The 7,604-nt window shown below is 37.3% G+C and overlaps 1 pseudogene; it reads right to left on the bottom strand.

The window, feature by feature from the left end:
- Positions 1–7,604, bottom strand: part of LOC102823604 — a 30,090-nt pseudogene that overhangs the window by 3,832 nt on the left and 18,654 nt on the right.

The raw sequence follows: 7,604 nt of genomic DNA, 5'->3' as shown, positions 1-7,604 counted from the left end.
TATGGAACTTTTCCATCATCTCTTTCCACAGATGTAGTCAATTTGATTTCTATGTATTCCATCTGGTGTAGTCATCTCTTATGCTGTCTAAAGAAGGTATTTGAAATGAACAAATCATTGATCTTGCAGAATTCTATCATGCATTCTCCAGCATCATTTCTATCACAAAGGCCATATTTTCCAACCACTGATCCTGCTGCTTTGTTCCCATCCTTTGCATTCCAATCGCCAGTAATGATCAATACATCTTGATTGCATGTTTGATCAACTTCAGATTGAAGAAATCATCCTCACTGGCTTTAGTGGTTGGTGCATAAATGTGAATAATAGTAGTATTAACTGGACTTCCCTGTAGGCGCATGGATATTATCCTACCACAAACAGTGTTGTATCTCATAACTGGTCTGGATATGTTCTCTTTGACAATGAATGCACCACCATTCCTCTTCAATTTGTCATTTCTAGCATAGTAAACCATGTGGTCATCAGATTCAAACTGGCCAATACCAGTCCATTTCAGCTCACTAATGCCTAAGATGTTGATGTTTATGTGTTCCATTTCATTTTTGACAACTTCCAATTTTCCCAGATTCATACTTCATACGTTCCATGTTCCAATTTTCGGTGGATGTTTACAGCTGTTTCTTTTTGAGTTGTGCCCCATCAGCACATGAAGGTCCCACGGGCTTTTCTCTGACAGGCTTTACTCCATTAACATCATCACTGTCAAGTCTACTTTGAGAAGGCAGCTCTGCCTCAGTAACATTTTGAGTGCCTTCCAACCTGAGTGGCTCATTTTCTGGCACTATATCTGACAATGTTTCTCTGTTTTTCATAAGGTTTTCAGTGACTAAATATTCGGAAGTAGTTTGTCACTCCTTCTTCCTAGTCTGTATTCTTCTGGAAGCTCATCTGAAATCTATCCACCATGGGTGACCCTGCTGGTATTTAAAATACCGGTGGCATAGCTTTCAGAATCACAGCAACTTACAAGCCACCACAGTACGACAAACTGACAGACGAGTGGCAATCACTCTGCCATCCTCTGCTGCTATATAGCAGCCCAGGGATTTCTCTCATTAACATACTGAACAAAGGCAAAGCCCTTATGCATACAGCAACCCACGATTTTGCCATACTTCAAGGAGATTGCCTTCAGATCAGACTTCTTGACCACAAGAGTATTCAGATTTGCAATAGATATGTGGGAGTTCATAGAGCATAGATCTACCTAGTCGGTAGCATAGCTAGCTGTGGTGAACTTGAAGATTTGTCATGCAACGAAAAATGTAGCTGAAGATCCGAAAACTCTCACATGAGGGGGAAGGGAGAAGAGATTTGATTATGAATCTCCTTCTCCCAGGTTTTATATGAAGAAACCTATGGCTGGTTGAGGTTGGCAATATAGCCTAAACAGCTCATTTTCATCTCTTCACGGAATGCCCATTATTACTTTTTATGATGATAAAAATAAAAGCGTAGCCAGGGCAAGATGGCAGAGTAGGCAGATGCACTGAACAGACCCTCTGCAACAAAGAAATGGAAGACCAAGTGAAAGAGAGACAGATGGTGAGCCTGAAACCTTGAGCATCAAATGGCATGACACAGGGCGGATTGAGTGCCAACTAGAAGAGTAAGCTGAACAGGAACAGTAAGAGAAAAGAACAGAAGATAGATTGTGGAATGGTTGGTGCAGTGTGGTCATCTTAAGCTTTTGCAAGCAGCTATTGATGAAGTGGTCTGCAGGGCTGGAAGTTGTTGGTACAGAGGTGCAGTTCTCCCTTGTTCCTTACCCTCCTGGTAGACAGGGGTGTGGTCAGGCTATGCCCTCAACAACCCAGTGGACAGTGGCACCCCCTCCTATATAGCCTCTGCTCTACCTGGGGCTGGTGCCCTGCTTCTGGAGGTACATGAACCTTCCCTGAACTACCATACACAGTGAACAAAGAACTGTGTTTACACTTCCTGTCTCTATCGCATCCACCAGGAGATAGGTGATAAATGCCTAAGAATAGGCCAACATACACTCATCAATGAAATATAAATATGATACCACAATATCTCAAAGAAAACAGACAATTTAAGGTTACACAAAGAAATAAAACAGAATGCTTCAAACAAGTCACCAAAATATTGTTGTTGTTGTTATTAAGTGCCGTCAAGTTGGTCACAACATGCAGTGACCCTGTATAGGGTTTCTTAGGAGTGGCTGGTGAGCTTGAACTGCCAATCTTGTGGTTCAAACTGACTGCAGTCCAACGCATTAACTGTAGCACTACACCAGGGCTCCAACAAAAATATAGAGTCAGAATACACAATACCAGAAATGGAATTAGAAGTACCAGATAAGACATTTTAAAAAACAAACAAAAAACAAGGCTGAAATGGTGCTGTAGGATAAGCACTGGACTGTTAACAACAAGGTTGGCAATTCAAACTCACAAGTCACTCCTCAGTAACCCTGTATGTGTTTACTATGAGTCAGAACTTACTCAATGGCACATAACAATAACAACAATTAGGCAACATCAACAGATTTGGAAAATGACTGAAAAAACTACAGATGAAATCAAGGAAAACATACTGAAAACTATGGCAAAGTTCAGGAAAAGAACCAACAAAATAATTTTAAAAATAGGAACAGTACAAAAACAGTAGAATAACACTAAGATTTCAGAAACAGATAATACAGTGAAAGGGCAAAGAAATAGAATTGAATTAATGGTAAGCTGAATTACTGAACTTGAAGAAAAATCTTAATATTCATCTGCTACAAGAACAATCACAAAAAATAAATAAATAAATAACAAAAAATTATAAGATTTATCAAGAGGAACAAGTTATTTGTGATAGGAATTCCAGAACATGAAGAGAAAAAAACAAAAAGAAAAACCATAAAGGATATTTTAAAAGAAAACCTCTCCAACATTATAAAGATGAGAAGACAGCCTTTCAAGAAGTTGAACTCCAAACAGGATAGACAGTAAAAGACAAACACTAATAAATATTATAATCAAACTTTTCAAAACCAAAGACAAGGAAAGAATCTTGAGAGCAGTTTAGGAAAAATGAAGTTACCTAGAAAGGAGAACTAATAAGACTAAGTTCTGATTTCTCAGCAGAAACCATGTAGGCAAGAAGACAATGCAATAAAAAATATAAAACTCAAAAAGAAAAAATGAATCAACTGTCCAGTAAAACTGTTCATCAAATAAGATGACAAATTTAGATCATTTTCAGACAAACAGAAATTAAAAGAATTTGTAAAACCCAGACAAACATTACAAAAATACTAAATGGAGTTCTTTAGACAAAGAATCAACCACAGCAGAGAATAACCTGAAATTAACATACATGATAATATCACCTAGATTAAACCCAGAGATAGAACTATTTGAAGTAAAATAGACCTAAAAGATTGAAAATAGAAAATCAGGAATACAGGTGTAACAACAACAAAAACAAAACACAAAGAAAAGGAGGGAACAATGTAGTTATAGAACTTTCAAATGAAGAGGAAATAAAATAGATTTCATGAAAAAATAAAATAAGAGGATGTAGTAGGGAGGTGGCAAGATGGCTAATGAGGCAGAAAGGTTTACAGACCCTATACAAAAACAAAAACATAAAGCTAAATAAAACAGATGCAAATGTTAGTCCTAGAACTGTGAGCTTCAGATGAAAGAAAGAGCTGAGCAGACATGGCAAAAAAGGAGAGACTGCTGACCTGTGCCCACCAACGGGATGGGTGCAGCCAACTTGAGTTTTTGTGAGCCTTTTTCCAGAGACAAGAAAGCATATTGATGTTGCAGAAACATATCTGTGGTTCACAGAGCTAAAGGTGTGATTTTTTTTTTTTTTCATGTTCCCCACACTCCCTTAGTAACTATAGGTAAGGTTAGCCCCCACCTGCATATGCCCATAAACACTTTCACTTTCCTGGTGGTCAGAGCTGCAAAGAGGTGAGTGATGCTGCTGTGGGTCCAATTAAAGAAGAGGGGAGCTAGACGCATTAACCCTGTTTGCAGGCTCTGTTACAGAACAGCATAGTCAGCCCTGACCAGCAATGGACTAGACCTCACTAGGAGAAGTAGCTGAACAGACATGTGGGGGGCAAAAAAAGAAAACACATTGGTGATCTCTGCCAGCCATCCAGGCATGGGGTGTGGCCATCTTGAACTTTTTCAGGCAAATTTGAATGCAAGAAGGCAGTAGTTCATGCAGAGACATATTGCTTATTGGTGAAGAGAAAGATGAAAACCTTTTTTTTTTTCTTGTACTCAACATTATCCTGGTGACCAGAGATGTGGCTGGTCTTCACCTGCACACATTCCCAGGGAAGTGCCTGCTTTTCAAGGCTGTCAAAGGGGCATCAAAGTGTGTGGGGAGCTAGCAGCACCAACTCAGGCACAAGGAAAAATTCAGGAAAGCATTACAGGAAAAATCAAACAAAATAGATAAATGATCGGAGACAATACAAAACCTGCAAACAGAAATCTAGAAGATTAATACTAATATTTCAAACTGGACAATACATTGAAAAGGCAAAGGAGTATATCTGAATCAATGGAAGCCTGATTTAGTGAGCTTGAAGATAAATCTTTCAGTACTCGTAAGCTAGAAGAACAATCAGAAAAAAGAGTGAAAAAATCTGAAGAGAGTCTAAGATTCATGTGGGACAACATGAAGAGGAATAACTGTTACAGGTGACTAGAATTCAAGAACAAGAAGAGACAAAGGAAAGCACAGAAAAGATATTTGAAGAACTACTGGAAGAAAATTTCCCTAATATCATGAAAGAAGAGAAGATAAGCATTTAATAAGCTGAAAAAATCCCCAAACACAATAGATTCCAGGAGAAAATTACCAAGACATATCATAACCAAAGTCTCCAAAATAAAAAACAAAGAACGATTCCTGAAAGCAACTAGAGAAAAATTAAAAGTTACCTACAAAGGAGAGCCAATAAGTTTCAGCTCTGATTTCTCAGCAGAAACCATGCAAGCAAGAAGACAATAGGGAGTCATATACAAAACTCTGAAAAAATAAAAACTGTCAATCAAGGATTATATACCCAGCAAAACTGTCCTCCAAATTTGAAGTGAAAGTTTAACATTTCCAGATAAACAGAAATTAAAGGAGTTTATGAAAACAAGGAAAAACTACTAAAAGGAGTCCTTGTGATTGAGAATCCAAAATAGCAGAAAACAACCTGAGATTAACATACACAGCAATATCACCCAGAATTCAATCCAGATATAGAAATATTCAAAGTAAAAACCTACAAGACTGGAAATTGGGAATAAGAGATATCTATTTATAATGAAAACAACTACAGAGCAAAAAAAAAAAAAAGGAAAACATATAGTTACAGAACTCCCAAATGGTGAGGAAATCAAGTTGATTTCAAGACAAAACAGACTGTTTAAAACTGGGGGGAAAGTTAATAAATCATAGGATAACCTCAAAGAAAATTAATACACCTTCACATCAAACCAATAGAAGGGAAAACCATGAAAATTTTGTAAGCATTGAAACAAAAGCAATGAAGAAATTAACAAGAAAACATACAAACAAAATTTACTCAGCACAGAATATGTTGAACAGAGACACCAGAAGCACCACATACACACAGAAAAATGACCACATTAAATTCATACTTATCAATAACTACACTAAATATCAGTAGATTAAATGCATCAGTGAAAAGACAGCTAGTAGCAGAATGAATAAGAAAACAGGATCCTTAAATATCAACAAGAAACATACCTTACACATAAAGACAAAAATAGATTAAAAATCAAAAATGGAAAAATTGTGTCACCCAAGTAGAAGTGGCAATATTAGTACTTTAAGCATAGATCAGCATAAGAAAAACAGAAAGACATTGCCTCATGATTAAAAGGTCAACTGCACAAGAGGACATAACCATAATAAACATCTACGCTTCCAAAGAAAGAGCCTGATAATAAATAAATCATACTCTAATAGAATTGAGAGAGTACAATTTATTTATTATGAGGCTCTTTCTTTGGAAGCAATAGATGTTTATTATGGTTGTGTCCTCTTGTTCAGTTGACCTTTTAATCATGAGGCAATGTCCTTCCGTTTCTCTTATGCTGATCTATGCTTAAAGTACTAAGAACTCTAATAGAATTGAGGAGTCCTGGTCTGGCACTGTGGGTTAATGCGCCAGACTGCAAAGCCATGTAAACTGCAAGGTCAGTGGTTCAAGTTCACCAGCTGCTCCCTGGAAACCTTATACAGGGTCGCTATGGGTCAGAAATTGACTCGATAGCACTTAACAACAACAACAATAGAATTGAATAAAGAAATAGACAACTCTATCATAAAAGTAGGAGGCTTTGTAAACACTACTTACAAGACAGAACAAGTAGAAAGAAACTCAGTAAAGACACAGAAGAACTAAACAACACAGTCAACCAATTTCACCTCATAGATTTATACCTACTGAGCACCCAACCCAACAACAGCAAAATTCACATTCTTTTTATGTGCATATGAAACATTCTCCAGAATATACCATATGTTAGGCCACAAAGCAATTCTTAACAACTTAAAAAACAATGAAAGGAAGAACAAACAAGATGGCAGATTGGGTAGAAGTGTATTGAGGAGCTTCGTCAGCAAACACAGAATACTGGACTAAGCAGGCTGGAGGATGGTGCCAGAACTCTGAAACACATTAAAACGGAATATTTAGAATGTTGGAAGGCATACAGCTAGGGGAATTGGTAGTGGAAGCAAGAAATCCATTGCTTTCTAATTCAAGACACTCATGTGCTCCTGGAGCTGCCATCTTGGGTGACACCAAGTGGGGGAAGGATCAGGGCAGCCACGGATGCCTGGCAGAACCATGGAGATAAAGGAAGAAAAGTGAAAAGGAGAGCCCATCTCCTGATCACATCTACCTGGAGGCAATCAGAAAGCATAAAAAATACCAAAATACACACCCATCTAAGTATTTAGGCCACAGAAAACTCCTGAATATTCCCAAAAAACACAAAGATGACCATATCAGCACATATCCAGAAACAAGATAAAATGAGCTGGAAGTAGACCTACACTCCATACTGGAAGATGGACAGGTTTTGGAAATGCCTGAGAAGGAATTCAGAAAAATGATTATAAAATGTATCAAGACACTATACAATGGAGTAATAATAATAAGAAAGAAGTCAGGAAAGCACTACAGGAACAATCAAATAAGATAGATACAGCATTAGAAACAATTCAAAACCTATGGAAAGAGGTCCAAGCGATTAATAATAGAATATCAGAAATGGACAATACACTAAAAGGACAAAGGAGTAGAATTGAAGAGATAGAAGCCAGAACTAGTGAGATAGAAGATAAATCTCCCAACACTACTAAGATAGAAAATCAAACACAAAAATGTATACAAAAATATGAAGGCCTAAGATTCATGTTGGACAATATGAAGAGGAATAACTTAAGAATTATCGGCATTCCAGAACAGGAAGAATCACACAAGTCCACAGAGCAGATAGTTGAAGAGCCTCTGGAAGAAAATTTCCCTAACATCCTGAAAAATGAAAAGATAAGCATTCAAGAAGCTAAAC

This window comes from Chrysochloris asiatica, unplaced genomic scaffold (assembly GCF_000296735.1).
Source record: "Chrysochloris asiatica unplaced genomic scaffold, ChrAsi1.0 scaffold00103, whole genome shotgun sequence".
In the NCBI taxonomy this organism is placed as follows: Eukaryota; Metazoa; Chordata; class Mammalia; order Afrosoricida; family Chrysochloridae; genus Chrysochloris; species Chrysochloris asiatica.
Note: the sequence above shows the minus strand (reverse complement) of the source record. Positions and strands in the feature narration are given on the sequence as shown.